The sequence below is a fragment of the Musa acuminata genome, unplaced genomic scaffold (assembly GCF_036884655.1).
Source record: "Musa acuminata AAA Group cultivar baxijiao unplaced genomic scaffold, Cavendish_Baxijiao_AAA HiC_scaffold_1044, whole genome shotgun sequence".
Taxonomy (NCBI): Eukaryota; Viridiplantae; Streptophyta; class Magnoliopsida; order Zingiberales; family Musaceae; genus Musa; species Musa acuminata.
Genome location: NW_027021258.1, coordinates 137,332 through 154,080, shown reverse-complemented (window position 1 = coordinate 154,080; position 16,749 = coordinate 137,332). Strand labels below are relative to the sequence as shown.

The 16,749-nt window shown below is 35.4% G+C and overlaps 2 long non-coding RNA genes across 6 annotated transcripts; both read right to left on the bottom strand.

The window, feature by feature from the left end:
* Positions 1 to 675: 675 nt before the first annotated feature.
* LOC135665764 (uncharacterized) lies at positions 676 to 2,068 on the bottom strand. The gene is made up of 2 exons (XR_010509465.1): positions 1,932 to 2,068; positions 676 to 1,101 (listed from the first exon to the last, which is right to left on the bottom strand). It is a non-coding gene; the product is annotated as an uncharacterized LOC135665764 (long non-coding RNA).
* Positions 2,069 to 7,905: 5,837 nt separating this feature from the next.
* On the bottom strand, positions 7,906 to 14,138 carry LOC135665760 (uncharacterized). 5 transcript variants are annotated; one of them, XR_010509457.1, is made up of 3 exons: positions 12,430 to 14,138; positions 11,697 to 11,771; positions 7,906 to 9,138 (listed from the first exon to the last, which is right to left on the bottom strand). It is a non-coding gene; the product is annotated as an uncharacterized LOC135665760 (long non-coding RNA). The 5 variants fall into 5 exon arrangements; XR_010509453.1 differs by having other exon boundaries at positions 7,906 to 11,771; XR_010509454.1 differs by lacking the exon at positions 11,697 to 11,771.
* Between the last annotated feature and the right edge of the window lie 2,611 nt (positions 14,139 to 16,749).

The following is a 16,749-nucleotide window of genomic DNA, read 5'->3' as shown; positions in this document are numbered from 1 at the left end:
GTTGATTTTTGTCCATTAGAAAGAAGATCGACGGTGAAAAGTTGGTGGCCTCGAGTGAAGCAGAATCGAGAGTGGACGTAGGTCACAATGACTGAACCACTATAAATCGATTTATATTTATGTTTTGTTGTTTACCTTTATTGCAAACTGCTTTACTTCCTCGTTACTTTAGCTGCATACTCGTATGAACATTTTCAAAGTTAAACACTCCTTGATACGATTTTATCGTACGAAGATTTTCAACTCGACGTAAGTTTTACATACGCACCAATTCACCCCCCGCGCCCTTCTCTTAGTACCTACTTGATCCTAATACAAAGAACAAATATATCTACAATAAATAATGTGCAAGCTTCTTCCCCGACGAGTTAATGCTGAGTTCTAGACCAAATCTATAGGAGCAAGCTAATTGCACGTACCAATGGTGCCAGCATAAGTTCTTGAGAAATCCTAACAAATTGAACATACTGATGACAATTCAGAATTTCATATAAAATGACATTTTATTTAATTATATACTTGTACTACAATTATATACAAGCCAGTATATAATTGTATATAATTAAATATAATTGTAGTACAATTCATATACTTGTATATTTAATTATATACAAGCCAGAATTTTTTGTCACGTCTTCACTTTCACCCCATATGCATAGGACATACAAGGAAACAGCAGTTTAATTGCATAATAGCTCATTATGGATGCCCAACGATAACACAGACTTCTAACAAAGAGCCACTCATGAGCTCAGCCATAGCCTCAAGTATCAGGCACGAATTTTCTACAATAATCCATGGACTAAGTGACACAAACGGATGCAAATTTCTCCAGCCCTTCAGCAATATATTCACATTGCAGGAGAAGATATCCAAGCAACTTCATTATATACTATGCACAATGAGTAACATACTACTAGCCGTCTTTCATTGTCACCTCAGGCACTGAATCCCTTCTGGAGAGAACTCCACTGACCGGCAGGAATGCTAATGGAAGCTTCAGCAGACACCTCAGCCATCATCTCCTTGCTGATACCGGCATTGCAGATGTTTCATCCCATACTGAGATAGAGATCCACAGTGTGCTTCAAAAGTCCTCACCTGGAAAGAGAAAAAAAAAAAAGACATCACAGCTTTATAAAATTCAAAGGAACAAAAACCAAAGAATTTCCCACATATTCCATAGGTTATAGGTTATCTAACACAAGTTTCGTTGTTGAAGTTCCTCAAGAACGAAATTGAGTACAACTGGTCTTGCAAATCATGGATCTGTAGATTGTACCTTCATATATTTTTATCCAATAGAACTGGAAATAATACACCTATTTATTCGCCAGTAAATTATAAAGCAGAAGTCTTCACTTAGATAAAAAATTGTGCCATGTCCAACCAAATTGGTACAGACAAGAAAATGCTTGAAAATAGACTCAATTGCATGATGACAAGATCATGTGATCACAGGCCACTGAAACATCAATATGATAGAAAGGTATTGCTACAAAAGCAGCCACAAACCAACTAGGACATGTTTCACAATCCGATCTTGTTATCATGGCAAACATGAGCCAGAAACCAAAATTGGTATTTCAATCTTGATTTGTGACTGCCTTAAATAGCCATAATTACATTCATAATTCATTCTGTTCATCCATAATTACATCCTTAAGGGTCTTTTTTCTTGTATTAAGTCGAAAGGAACATGCTTAAAGGCGCCCATACAGTTACAGTTAGTTTAACATTAATGAGAATCCCCATCAAGATATGATAGTGTTTGGAAATTCCCTGGTTGTTAGCATCCTATGCAACAATGACAGGCCAAGTTGTCTGCCATCAGAGGTGAAGCATAAGATACAACTTGGGAAGGACTCGTAGGCATGCTAACAGAAGACAATTTTGAAATTGTTAAAAAACATGTTGATCAATATACTCACCATCGATTTGAGGCAGGACCAATCATCCACTAAAGGCTGGCCTGCAGGGCGAACAGTTTTCAGCACTTCTGACCCTTGCTTAGAACTGAACAACAACTTCCCGATGAATTCTATACTATTGTCTACATGCAACCGATGTGATATTACTTCGAGAAGTTCCTTCTGAGCGTTACGTTTATGAGAAGAGCCTTCACGTGCCTTTTGATACTTCAATAAGAAAGGTAAAGTGTCAGTCTGAAACAACAGATGAAGCAATTGAAAGAAGTAAAAACACAAAGTTGCACTAGGTAATGCCAGAACCATGTACTGCATTTAGGGATCAGAAAGCATGAGAAGAATGAACAGAACAAGCAAAGCAAACTACATAGTAAGGATGATGCCAACCTTATGCCAGAGTAAGGAAGATGCCAACCTTTAACCGAACATCATGGTTGGTCGAGTCCCTTGAGATTATGGTGGTTCGGAGGCCGAATAGGATAGGAATCACAAAAAGTTATGATCAACAAAAGTTGTCTACCTTTTGGGCTTAGTGTGATTGGTCGAGTCCCTCAAGGTTACACTAAGACGTTGATTCGATCCCGATCCCCACTAAAAGTCTACCGAGGACTTCCGTTTCACGTGTTGAGGGTGTCGCGTGACTCGCTAGTAAAATAGTGGGAGTAGATTAAGATAGAAGTCTATATCTTGATTGTTTATTTTTCTACAAAATCTACATGTTATTTATTTCTGCTGCATTTTTATTTTCGAAAAAATCTCGCTTTCAAATCCCTTACATGGCATATTTGATGTCAACCACCTCACTAGTCCAAATTATACGGACTGGCTCCGCAACTTGAGAATTGTTCTCACGGTGGAGAAAATCACATACATATTTGACATAGTGATGCCTACGCCCGAGGAAGAGACAAGCGAAGAGACATGAGATATCGCTTTTTAGGAGTATGTCCCCAAATACTTCTGAAGAAAGGGCGAACATAGATAGAATACCCTATGCCTCAATGATAGGATCTATCATGTATGCCATGCTATGTACCAGGCTTGATATAGTGCTTGCTCTGAGTGTCACAAGCATGTATCAGGCGGATCCAGGCTTGGAGCACTAGAAAACAGTAAAGTATATCCTTAAATACTTGAGAAGGATTAAGGATCTTTTACTGGTATATGGAGATAGTAGCCTCAAGGTTGAAGGCTACACGGACTCGAGTTTCCAATCTGATATCGATGATAGCAAGTTAAATTCGGTGTATATGTACACTTTAAATGGAGGAGCAGTGTGCTGGAAGAGTTCCAAACAAGATACTATAACTGACTCGACCACAAAGGTGGAGTACATTACTGTAGGAAAGGCAGTAAAGGAGGGAGTCTGGATGAAGAAGTTCATCACAGATCTAGGAGTCATGCCTAGCAACGAGGAGTCGATTCCCTTATATTATGACAATAACGGAGCGATTGCTCAAGCGAAAGAACCCAAGTATCATCAGAAGTGTTTTGATGAAGTTCCAACTTATTAAAGAGATCGTGGCCCGAGGAGATATAATAGTGGAAAGAGTTCCATCTGAAGATAACATCACAGATCCATTGATAAAGCCGTCGTCTCATATTGTCTTTGAGCGTCATAGGGATCTGATGGGGATTATACATACAGATGATTAATTTTAGGTCAAGTGGGAGATTGCTACTCATAGGTGCCCTACAAGCCAATAATGTGAGTGATGACACGTGTAACTTGACACACATTTTTTTGCTTATTATTATTATTTGATATTTTATCATTATATAGTACTTTATATATATATATATATATATATATATATATATATATATATATATATATATATATATATATCCATGGATTTGTGCAATGAGAATCGGATCGTGATGAGGTCACGATAATGAGACCGATTCACATTTAAATACAGACCCTAAATAATCTCGGTCATATGTAACTCGAGAGGGACATCGAGATAATTAGATAGACTGGTGTGTTGTATACCCGTCCATATGATGGATGTACAGGTTCTCATTGAAGAAGGAGTTTACTGATTAATCCGCTTATGAAATGCTAGATAGTTGATTATGCCTTATAGTTAGTGATTCTGTAGTTCTAGTGGAATATTTAGTCATTCGACTAGACACCAAGGATGTCCTATATTAGTACTTCACTCTTTGATATAAACTTATAGGTTTGGAGGTTCCAGATCTAGCACAGCCGGTCATTGAGAGTGGTATCCAACCTTTCGAAGATTATTGAGTGTCGATAGAGGATCATCCGATCTTGGTGTCATAAGAGGAATATCCAATGACTCACGGCTAGCTCGATATTGGGCCCAGAGGGTCACACACACATGATAGGCGTTACGATGAATAGAGGTTCAAATATGAGATATCTGCCGGAGCCACTATTTTATTGGATATCCAATAAGCCCCTGAATTATTGAATCCTATAGATGAGATCAAATAAGAGAGATTATTGGATAGAGATCCACTAATCTAAAAGGCTTGGGTAGTTGGATTGAGATCCAATACCCATAGGGCTGGATCCACTAGGGTTAAGTTGATATGGGACAGCTATAAATAGGAGGAAACAAATGATTCATAGGCTAGAGCCTCTTTGGGTTGCCATCTCCTATTCTCCTTTCCCTTTCTCCTCCTCAGATAACAGGCCTAAAGATTTGAGGAGCATCGTTGGAGCCCTACTATGTGGATCACTACTAGAGAGAATGGCATTTGACTTCCTTTATCCTCTCCTACAGATCTATAGGGATTTAGGGATATACGATCTCCCTAGGTTACACAATATTTAATGTATACAGTTTTAAGTTTTATTGATTTTGCACAAGAATCTTCGTACGACAATGAACACATCTTTGGAAAATTTTGAGATTTTATTTTTTGTTCTTTCGTTGCGCATGTGATATTGCCCCCCAGATTTCCCCACAATGGTCTAAGAGGACAGGCTGCCTTGCCCGTGGGATGTCCCATTGTGACCCCTCCAATGTTTAAGTTAGAGGGATGAGGGAGGAGAGAGTTAATAGTATTCATAAAAGTGTAGTGTTCACCCGCTTGCCCCTGTTTAGCCTAGGCTTAGTTTTTATACCTGGGCATATGACAGCAAGGACAAGGATTGGTGAGGGTGCCCCCACCCTGATTGTTAGGGGACAATAATGGAGGTGGCTTACTGACATGTTATCTTGAGGTCGACATTAACATTAGGTGATCGGGATGATATTTACTATCTAGCCTTTTAGTCGCTTTGAGTTAGATAAGGAGTGATCCCTCCTTTAGTCGTCTGAAAGGGAGGTGTCGGGGAGGCAAACCATGCCATCGATTACTAATGCAGGGGCGTGCCCCTTTCTTCAACTGTGGTGTCAGCCAGGAGTGAGTCTTGCGGGCTTTCTTTGGGAAGTTGAGACAGATAGGGATCACGGGTTGATCCCCTGTCAACAGTTGCAAAGAGTTGATGGGGGCTCCCATACTTTTACTTAGGTGGCCTCCTCAGTTCGGATGGTGGGATGAGTTAGTGGTGCTAGTACTTTCTCTCAAACTTAGTATGCTTATATAATCAATTCAAGTGTATATCACTAGTATCCTCCATATGCTATGGAATTTGAAACTATAAATTTAAATCTTGATAAAATACTAGTATCAATAATCTATTGGTTTGATATGATCATATATTGAGCAGTTCATAGACATGTACCACCTAGTATCATCCAAAAGGATCATATATAAATAATACAGACCAATATTATACCATGTTTGGAACCATGTATTTAGGTAGACATAAGGTCCTACAAAATAATATATGTAAAGATAGGGACTCATATAAAATAATCAAACAAACAATGCTTTAGCTCAAAATTCGTGTCCAGAACTTACCTATCATATTTGGCTCTTTCAGAAAATCTAACTTGTGAACCCACTAGTGTATACTAGAAAGACCAACCTATACAAGATAGTAGAATGAACTAGCGAAAAAAACTAATTAGTCCACTAGTGTATACTAGAAAGACCAACTTATGTAAGATAGTGGAATGAACTAGAGAAAAAACTAATTGGTTCTGAAATCTAAATAAGGCATTTTCACTAGGTGCTCAAACCAAGTAAATCATCTCCAAGGTGTGTAATACCCTACCTTCATAAAAAAAAAAAAAAAAGTCTATCATAGTACTCAACTTAAAGAATTTTCTCCCGAATGGTTTGGAATTTAGGATCACTTGGCTTCCCATAAAGCTGGATGATAGCATTTCTTTTATAACCTTCCATAAACAAATTAAAACAAAGAAGATATATAACAAACAGACCATAAAACCATGAAAAAATAGATTAAAATTTAAAATAATTTATTTCCCATAATAAGATGTCAAAACCAACCATTAAATAGATATGGCAAACATATTAGTTTTGCACCATCAAATTCATTTCTAAGTTTACACAAATATATGCATAAATTTTTCTCCAAGTCATTAAGCACACCTGAAATTTAAAAAAAATTAAATAGCCTAATGGTTTAAAAAAATTTTATCTAACAAATTTCTAACACAAGAAATGTAAATTATATAATTAATTGTTCAACATTATATCTTTGAATATGTGATAACAATAATGCTCTTAAGTAGTTACACTACAATATATATTTAGAAACAAACATCAGGAAATATGTAAAGAAATATATGCAAGTACTTGTCTGTGACATTCCCATCTGCTCCAGGTTCCTTCAAACACTTTCAAATATCAAAGTAATATCTTCAGCAGGAGAATAAAGATATACACTTGCCAGAATATGGAATGAAAGTCTTGTTAAATAACACAATTCCATTGAATTGGTAACTTTGCCCATTTCTCAAAGGATGATATAAGTGGCTACAAGGAAGGATTGTAGTTGAGCTCTTTCTATATACAGGACAAAGGCTAGTAACAACACCAATGCATATGTTTACTATAGCATTGAAGGGTCAGATGATGCTACTACCATCATTCTATCCCATGTCTTTGTAACTAAAATGGAAGCTACTGATTTAGGAAGAGCCCTTACTGACCAAGAGCAAACCAAATTTTGTTTAACCATGTCAGATAGTTCATTCACACCATTGAAGTCAATAATTCTTCCAAGATGATGCAATGCAATAGATGACTATTCTGGTTCTGAATGACCAACATTATGTAGAATAAGCCCACCAATAAAGCCTCATTTCATTATTAGTTTACCGTTAAGTTTATCAATGCTCATTTCACATAATGATGATAACCATTTATCAGTCTACAAATACTATGAAATTTTTGATGCATTACAATAGAAGATCAAGATTATAAAACATAGAGAAGAAACCGTAGGAGAGAGTAATGTTCTCAGGCAACTTAAATAGAAAATCAAGCATAGCAGATGCTACTTGCCAACAAAGAGATATTAAGATATGAGCTATCTCGGGCATTTTATTATCCAATGCTTGCATGTGCTCAACAGTAATCGATTCAAGCACGCAAAAAATAATAGCCTTGGCATTTCTAGCGACATGACATCCCAAAGGAATAGTATTTTTGTAACATGAAGATGATTCCTTATTGTTTCTAGATAATGACCACCAACAAAGGTCCGCAAACTGCATGGAAGAGAGTTTAGTTGCATACCAATAGCTTCCAAAATTATTTCTCCAAACTCACCAAACTGTTTTCTTATGTTTGGGAATAACATATGCATGTGAGGAAAATGTACTTGAAATGATAGTTTAACATCTGACTGATCAGAAGACTCAAATTCTGTGGGAGTGTGTTTTGGTACCTGATGGATATGAATATGCAGATTAAAAATTCTATTACTAAATTATCGGTAAGTGCTAACTCATCCTCAAAAACTGAAAAAACGATGAAATTTGTGAAAGACCAGAGGCAATAAACAAGTGTTCCTTCAAGTATTGCTTTGTATTTCAAGATACTGACATCCATCCTAAAAGTCTAGAAAATGAACATGTGCAACTTGAAAATCTAGATATTTTCTGCATCCATGATAAATGTGGAACTAAAGTTCTGTAGATGAAACCAGCACTTTTGATACCAATGGGATATGTCCGTTCATCATTTCCAGATTAATCCTTCAAGAAGTGCCCAGCACCTTGGCAGCCCATGTAACTTTACCATTTCAAGTTGTATGTTGCCTGCTTTCAGTTGGGTGTACAAAATTGTAAGTTGTCCACTAAGATTTGCAGCTGACTGCAGTATAATGTCATTAACATTCTCTACAGAACAGGATAACTCAGTTGCAGAATGCAGTAGAAAGAGGGGAGACTCTGTAGGAGGATTACAAAGTGGCAAAGCAATGGTTGATTCTGCCTAATCAAAGTTGCCACATCAGATTCAATGTCGACTTGTGATATTTCTAAAGCCTACTGATTATCTTCAAAATAATATGTACAAGGTTTCCAAAGAGCCAAAATTCTCTCAGATTCGAGGTCCAGTTTAGCGGAAGCAGAATTTGTAGAACAGTTATATCTCTTTTACTTTCAAGATAAGCTATTGTCTCCAGATTGACATTACATCTCTTAAGGTCTTCATAAAACACCACTAATCCATTTTTATTCATGAATTTGGATCCAATGATTTTCATCTGATTCATAAGCTCTGAATTGCATCCATATGAAATCGATTATAAAGAATGAGTTGGCATAACATTCTGCAGCCAAGAGTATGGATTCTATTGCAGCTTCATGGCTTTCTGGGGTTGTCATGCTGGGAACACAAATCAGCTGCCAAATGTTCAAATTGGGAAGCCCTATATACCGAATCTTGATAGTTTACAAGTTGTAGATAATCTGCTTGTGAATACAAGTAATCAGCAAAGAAACCAATATTCTGAAAGTTGTTATTTGAAATCTTATTCACCTCTGAAACACCACAACTGAAATTCAATCTGATCCAGTCCCCAGTAAAATAATTTGAAACACTTGTCAGAACAATTTTTGACAGATCTCTAGGAGCAAACTACAGATTAGCATCTTGGAGTACATCTTTTCTTGTGGCAGCTTTAGATGCATCAATCTTTCTCTTTGCTTCATCCGGATTACTGGATGTGCTAGAAGCCCCATGAGAACATATCACAAAGTTAGAAGAAACAGCTAAAGACTCTTGATCAGCCACCTTAGGAAATGAACATTTGCAAAGGTCAATATCTGAAGGAAATGGCATATGTGGCCCCAAAACAAAAAGGAGTACACTGCAATATAGAAAGACAATGAAGACAGTATATTGTCAGCTAAAAACCAAGTAATGTAACAACCAACAAGGTGCATTTGATAAGATTCATTTTGTTGCAGGGAAAAAAAAATAATAATAATTTCTTCTTTTTTGACTCTCACATCTTTTTAAACTGTAGTCTTCACCGATCACTTCATTCTCTCTCTTTGCATCTCCAAAAATAAGCATTATAAAGTATAAACTATAAAGATGTTAAAATTTTTTTAATTTCTCTATGATATTAGCATATGCTGTTACAATAGACCTTGGTGCAATAGATTCACGTCTCCATTCACATTCCACAAAAGGAAGAATGGCAGGCCTTCGTAATGCAGTACATATAACATTGAATGCAATACAACAGTTCTTCTATTTCTCCAAGTGTATATCATTAGCATCTTCAGAAGTTGTATTCTTTGTTCCAGTAATCACAGGATCACGGAAGGGTTCTAGCATCTCTAAAAGAAATAGAAGCCTATGTTTAAATTCCTACAAGGATGGTAAAAGCATCATCTATCTGATTGGAAAGAGTAAGCAAAATTATGCTTGATACTTTAATAGAAGGTCAAACCTTATATTTTGACAGTACATCATCCATATGCTCAGACAAGGCCAGCAAGATATATTTCAAAGCAAGGATTGAAACATCGTACCGTACCGACATTTCGAGGTTGGCTTGATATGGTACGGTACGCCTAATTTAGGTGTAATGGAGTTTAAGATAATACAAATATGAGAAAAAAAGAGTTTGAGATAGTTTAACAGAGTATGAGAATGAAATGGAGTGAAATAGGGGAGAAGAATGGTTTAAAAACATGAGAAGGGTTTGAGATAGTTTAAGCGTTCCTCCTGGTAATGGGTGGTCCGCATACCGGTAACCTATCGGACCGGTACGTACCGCCTGTACCGGGTGGTACCATTCAAAATTGTATACCTTGCTTCAAAGCAGCATAAGCACGACTAGTAGATTCTGGAAACACCCGGTAGGGGCATTATGAACAGAGTCAACCAAACATGAAGCATGAAAATAAGTGCATAATCTATCATATGAAATTTTTTCCTTTTCTTGAATTTTTATTCAGGAGGAAGTGGATAGAATTTGGATAATAACGGGGGCATTGTGATGAAATTCACAGTTTCTTGAGCACACAGATGAAAGATGGATGTCACATACAGGGTTCATGAACTAAAAAGTACTAAATGACAGTAACTAGAACTAAAGGACTTGCATTCACAGGATTAGAAGTGTATATTTTAAGTGTATATTGGTATCTTAGAAACATGTAAAAAATAATCTGTTACCCATTAAGAAATATATAGCTTTCCAAGCCACAACAGTAGTTATATTGGTCCATAAAAGTCCCATAAGAGTTGAGCACAACACTCCAAAGAACTCTGTACAAGGCTACGTCATAGTTGTATCATCAAAACACTGAAACAGTAGGTTCTTTATTGGCTCTCTAGAAAAAAAGGAAAACTCCAATCCAACAGACAAAAGTTTCAGTTTCACAATAACTGCTATGATGATCAGGATCAAATTCAAGAGATCAGGGTTTTATTCAAGTGTACAAATGACTGATATTGTTGGAATCTTCATAATAAGGTAATAGATGGATCACAAAATAACATCTATGATAGGTCATAGAAAGTATTTTTTTAGTTCATCAGGATGGACATGTCAGTACAATACATGCCGATCAGCACGGTTTAAACATATGGCTGGAACAAGCCTTGTGCTTGATTGTGTGTTCAGGGACATCCTTGGTATAAAACAAAACTCCATGCTAGTATTATACTAGCATAACATAGTTCGACAATCATCAACCACTGCCATCTGAACAATCATCAAATGGTGAAACTAATTGTCATCTGAACAATCATCATCAAATATTATACCACAGCAGAACAAATTGCCTCTGAACTTCATAGTCTTTGTTATGCTAGGACTATGATGTTCAAATCAAATAACATTTTTCTCAAAATGAGGAGATTATTTCAAGAGAAAATTAGTGATTGATAATTTGACCATCCACAATAAATCACAATGTATTGACCACAAAAAAGGTCAGATCTGCACCAAGAAATGACCAAGTACTCATCAAACATAAATAGTTTTAATTGCTTATGTTAGATAATTCACCAAACATTGTTTATATATTTTCATGATGAATAGGTTAATTATGATGAATCATGATTTATATACATCTACCTATTCTAACATTAAATAAATACCAAATTTTGTCACATTAAATAGTGAACATTATACATTGATACATATCCATATCCATCATATCAATATCTTACACTTGTATCCATGACTTCATAACCAACCAACCAACCAAACGAGCATTCATTATAATAAAGAATTAAGCCTTCATAACAGTAATAAAAACAAGAAGAATGATGAAATTACTTGAATAACACCAAGAGGTCCTCCAGAAGTTCAATTGCAAGATCAACATGAAAAAGGGTCAATGCAGTTACAAAAATACAAGTTGTTGACTTAATATGTAGACTTATTATGGAAAAAGATGAAACCTTTGCAGTAATTGTATATATCCATGGTGATAATGGTCCAAAGCATAAATCAATCAATACACATGCTGCTTTTGCCTGAAGATTGAAAAATAAATGCTTACTTAGAAAGCCAAAAAGTAAGTTGTCTATTCATAATTAAACTTGGTATGAAACCAACAAACACGAGATGATAAGAATGAAGACAGATAGCCCGCACAAGCATTAAGAAGATGACGATGACATTATTATTATCTGCAACAACAAATTAATATGAATTGTTGAGACTTTTGATAAGAATACAAATGCATGTAACGTATATCACCCAGATGCATCACTGCTGAACCTGAGAGAGAGCATGCTGGACAAAAGGATGTTTCCACAAAGAAAAACTATCATCAACTTGATTTAGGAGGCTAATTGGAGGAAGACGTGCCATCAAATGAAAGGAAATCAGAATCCATCCAAATTAATTAATATATAAACTAGTAAAAGGTGTTAAAAGTTTTAACTTAAAACAGAGACCTTTCACCTGGAAGCAGTGCTTGTATAAGTGGTAATAGGGACCAAAATTTTAAATTACTGTTAGCCAATTTGCAGAACAGGAGAGGCTATCTATTCATTATAAAAGAATGTAAACACTCGACAAATTAGTTACAGAAGCAGACTCCTGGTGGCTAAAAGTTATTCCAATAGGAAAAAAACAGGATACTTAGTTTAAAAAACATTATAGGGTAGGTGATCATTTAGAACATACTTGTGAAGCACATCCAAATAAGACATGAGGACTGCCTTCTTCCGCTGCAGATATATCCAAGACATTCAAATAAGAAGCATCCCAATAATCTTCAGTTCATTTGAATTCTTCCCCAAACAAGCTCAAGTAATCAGTAGGTTGCATGTGCCTGGTTACTTCAGTTTTAACAATTTCATCAAATATTGAAGACAGACCCAACTATTCAAGTACAAAATTGCCAAATCAGGTTGTAAATTGATTTGATAAGAAACCATATCCATTCACATAATATGCATGAAAAAATAATTTAATTAACATTAGTTTCTTCATAAACTTATTGTGGAATCCTCTAAACTAAGAAAGAACACTTTTAAACACGTGGAAAGCCAAAAAGCAAAAGAATTTCTATTAAGTAATATGGAACACATCATCTATAATTATTTCAATGTTTGACACAAAATATTATAGAACAAAATGCAAAGAAGAAACAGAAGAACATCTGTAACTAACAATGTGGAGACTTGTTCATTTAAATGGCAGTCCAAATCCTTTGAGAAGATGGACCTGCATAGCCATCGTGTCTCTCACAATTCAATTGGAGATTCATATATGTCATTACAGCTGCCAATAAAAAGTTAAAAAAAAAATTAACCATCAAGTTTTAGTTCACAAAGTCAAATAGAGTGGAGTAGTTTACCTCATCATGTTCTAAGGATTGTCAATCTTAATCCAACCAATTTAGAATGATACCAACCGGTACGGGCGATACGTACCGGTCCGACGACATACCGGTTTGCGGACCACCCGCTACCGGACAGAACATGCTAGAGTGCTACAATGCTACAGTAAGAGGAAGAAATATTTAAAACTGCTCGGTAACAGTGATACAGTGCTCCAATGGTCAAATTGACCATTGGAACCCTTTCTTATGATATTTAAAAACCCTTCTTCTCCTTTATTTCACTCCATTACATTCTCATACTCTCTTAAACTATCTCAAACTCTTTTTTTCTCACATTTGTTCTCTCCTAAACTCTACAAAACAACGATTTGTAAATTGAATCGAGGCTAATTTAGGAAGATTAAGAGGAAGAACTTTCTAATCAAGAGTTATGTTTACATAAGGATAATCCGTACTAAACTGAAATATGAACCTTGCATAAGATATTCTTCAAAGCCTGAAAAAGATATATGATACTATTCTTACCTAATTTACATTGATTTTATTAAACTTATGCTATTACTATATTTATTTCTAACATAAAAATCCTATCCTAACTTTTATTTTATTTTTAGGTATTTTCGGAGGGTCTTACACCTAAATTAGGTGTACCGCTCGGTACACCCTGACGTACCGCTCGGTATACGGTACTATACCATACCGAGCCAACCTCGAAATACTAATACGGTACGGTATTGCATACCTTGATCCAACCTATAAAATTTCACCATTAAGAGCCTTATCCACATGTTGTGGTTTCCCGTCCTAACAATTATCATCCATAGAAAGCATACTTGTTGGTTTCTTATATGAGTAACTTACATTATGGACAATGCTAGTTCATGATATATAAGTTACACAGTCCCGATATTTGCATGTTAGTCAATAAAAGAAGTCACTTAAATCAAGGATTGAAATTTTGTACTATACCAAAATTTCAAGACTTATTTGATACGGTATGATACTATATACCGAGTGGTATATTTTGGTATACCGCTGTGTGTGTGTGTGTATATGTATGTATATATATATATGTATATATATATATATATATATATATATATATATATATATATATATATATATAGGTAAGCTGCACAGTTTACCTCTATGCGGGGTGACGTGCAGATAAAAAAAAAATTACGACATCTAAAAAACAAAAATATTGCGATGATGCCCGAGGCAACATTGCCCAATAAGAGAAGAAAAAAAAAAATCTTCAATTCTCTCCGCCCCACAAGCCGATGCCTCTTCTCCCGTGCACAGATGAGAAGTCGTCGACAGACGAGGAGGAGAGAGGTGACATCCAGGTTTTACCTTTTTTTCCTATTTCTTTCTTCGTCTTCTCCCTCTTCTTTCTTCTCCCTCGATCACCGTCGATAATAACACCTCAATCGATAACGATAATGCCTTAATTGATGGTACCGCTCGGTAGCGGGCTGTCCGTGTACTGGTCTATTGACGGACCGGTATGTACCGCCCGGTACGAGCAGTATCATTCGGTATTGTAGACCTTGATTTAAAGAACTAATGGGCACTTTAAATGTTAGAACTAGGAACAGAAAACTCTATTTCTCATAATAACTGGAGAGGTCAATATATGTTGCATCAATTTATTGTGACGGACTAGTCTTACCATGAAACAGTTAGGATCATGCTTATGAGTACTAACATGTTTTCAACACTGGCTTTTTATGGCCTTAAGCAACCCTCCACCTTTTTCATTCGGGCTTGGGACCGACATTGGCGGTGTTAGAAACATTGGTACTCATAACAAGAAATCAAGTAAAGAAACTAATTTTCTTTGAGAAAGATCAAAATTGAAACACCTAGCAGGAATTTAAAAGTGACAATTGTAGATCCGAAAAATAAGTATACTTCGGTCTAATTAGACAACAAAGAGGCCTTTGAATCATGGCACTACTCGCTTTTTTAAACCTAACAATGAGAAACATTTTTTGCCAACATATAAAAACATAAGAAAGTTTGTTTTCTCTATGGCTGTGATTTTGGTGAAGGGGGAAATTAAGCATAGCCATCTCTGAACATATCACTAACCTATGATACAATGACTTCCAATGCAGAAAATCTTGGAGAAAATGAAGTTCTCGATTGAGGCATTCACATCAACATAATAACTCTACTAGATTGAACATGTTTCATCTTGTTAACAACTAAGCAAAAATTTATTTACGCCTAACACATACTTATATAAGATAAATTTGTCCATTTAAATTTGTTCCTCCTAACCTTGCCTCCTGGCTAACGTTCAAGGTGAGAACATTTTTAATTAACCTAGTCTATTGGTACTCCATTTGTGCTAAGGAAACCCAACTATATAAATATTTATCCTATTCGTTTCATGAAAGATGCAATCTTTACGTAACTTTTATTCAATTTTCAGATCCATATATCAACTGGGTAGCTTGTCCTAATATCTTAATGAGGGAATGCCTTGGAAGATGAAGAGATAGCTCCATTAACAAGTGTACTAAAATAAAAAAAATCAGAAATTAAGAAAATATGGGAAGACTCTTTCAGATAATAATTTATATAAAAGAACACAATTAAATTGATTACACTATCATGGACTTGAGTTAAAGAGACATTGTAATACAAAAAAAATGTTCAAATTTTGTCACACCATCGAGGAATTAAGTTATATCATTTTTCTTGTTGTGATCAATTGCAACTTTTATTTCGGCATATCCTAAGAGTTTTGCAAGAATATATAGAATTTTTGAAACTTGAATCATATAATGTAAACTATCCGTCCAACCCATTATTTGCTTACTTTTGTCTAGATTAGATGACATAAACTAATTAGACATCTTGTTTCTGTAGGATTTCATTCCAATACATACATTTTTAGTTTAGCAACTTAAGATCCAATATACAAAAACCAAAAACTTATAATGAATAACAAATATATATTCAGGATAAGGATTATAATGAATAATAAATGTATGTTCAGGACAAGGATTGAAATTTCATACAATATCGGAGTTTTGAGATTCGCTCGGTATGATATGGTACTTACTGTATACCGAGAGGTACATTCGATATATATATATATATAACATAAAAAGGGGCGATTGCCTCGTCACCCTTTTTGGTACGTGGGGAGGGTTTTTTCTCCCACACGAGCAAAAAAACAAGCGACGTCACTTTGTTTTACTTATAAATTAACATATGACTTCTAAATTTTTTGCAAAATCAGTTAACTTAGTATACCAATAAAATGCATTGAAGTAATTCTTGAAATAATTGAACTCTTCAAAACGATTTGCAATATTTCATTAACAAATTCAGAAGGCTTAACAGAGAGAGAGAGATGGGGGACCAATTCACTAATTCAAATGAAGGTAAAGTGTGTGTTTAAGCTAAGCTTCTGGTTCGAATGATACATTGCCCCAAGATATAAACGTTCAGAATCTTACGAGTTCTTCCTGCATTCTTTCATTTTGTTAGTTCATTTTTAACAAACAATATCTAGCATATCAGCTTGGATATATAAATTTGTCCACTTTTGGGAAAAAAAAAGTACACTTGTTGTTCATTCATATACAAATTCTCTCAAATTTTTATCCAAAGTGGGAGGCTTCAAGTCAAACACTAAC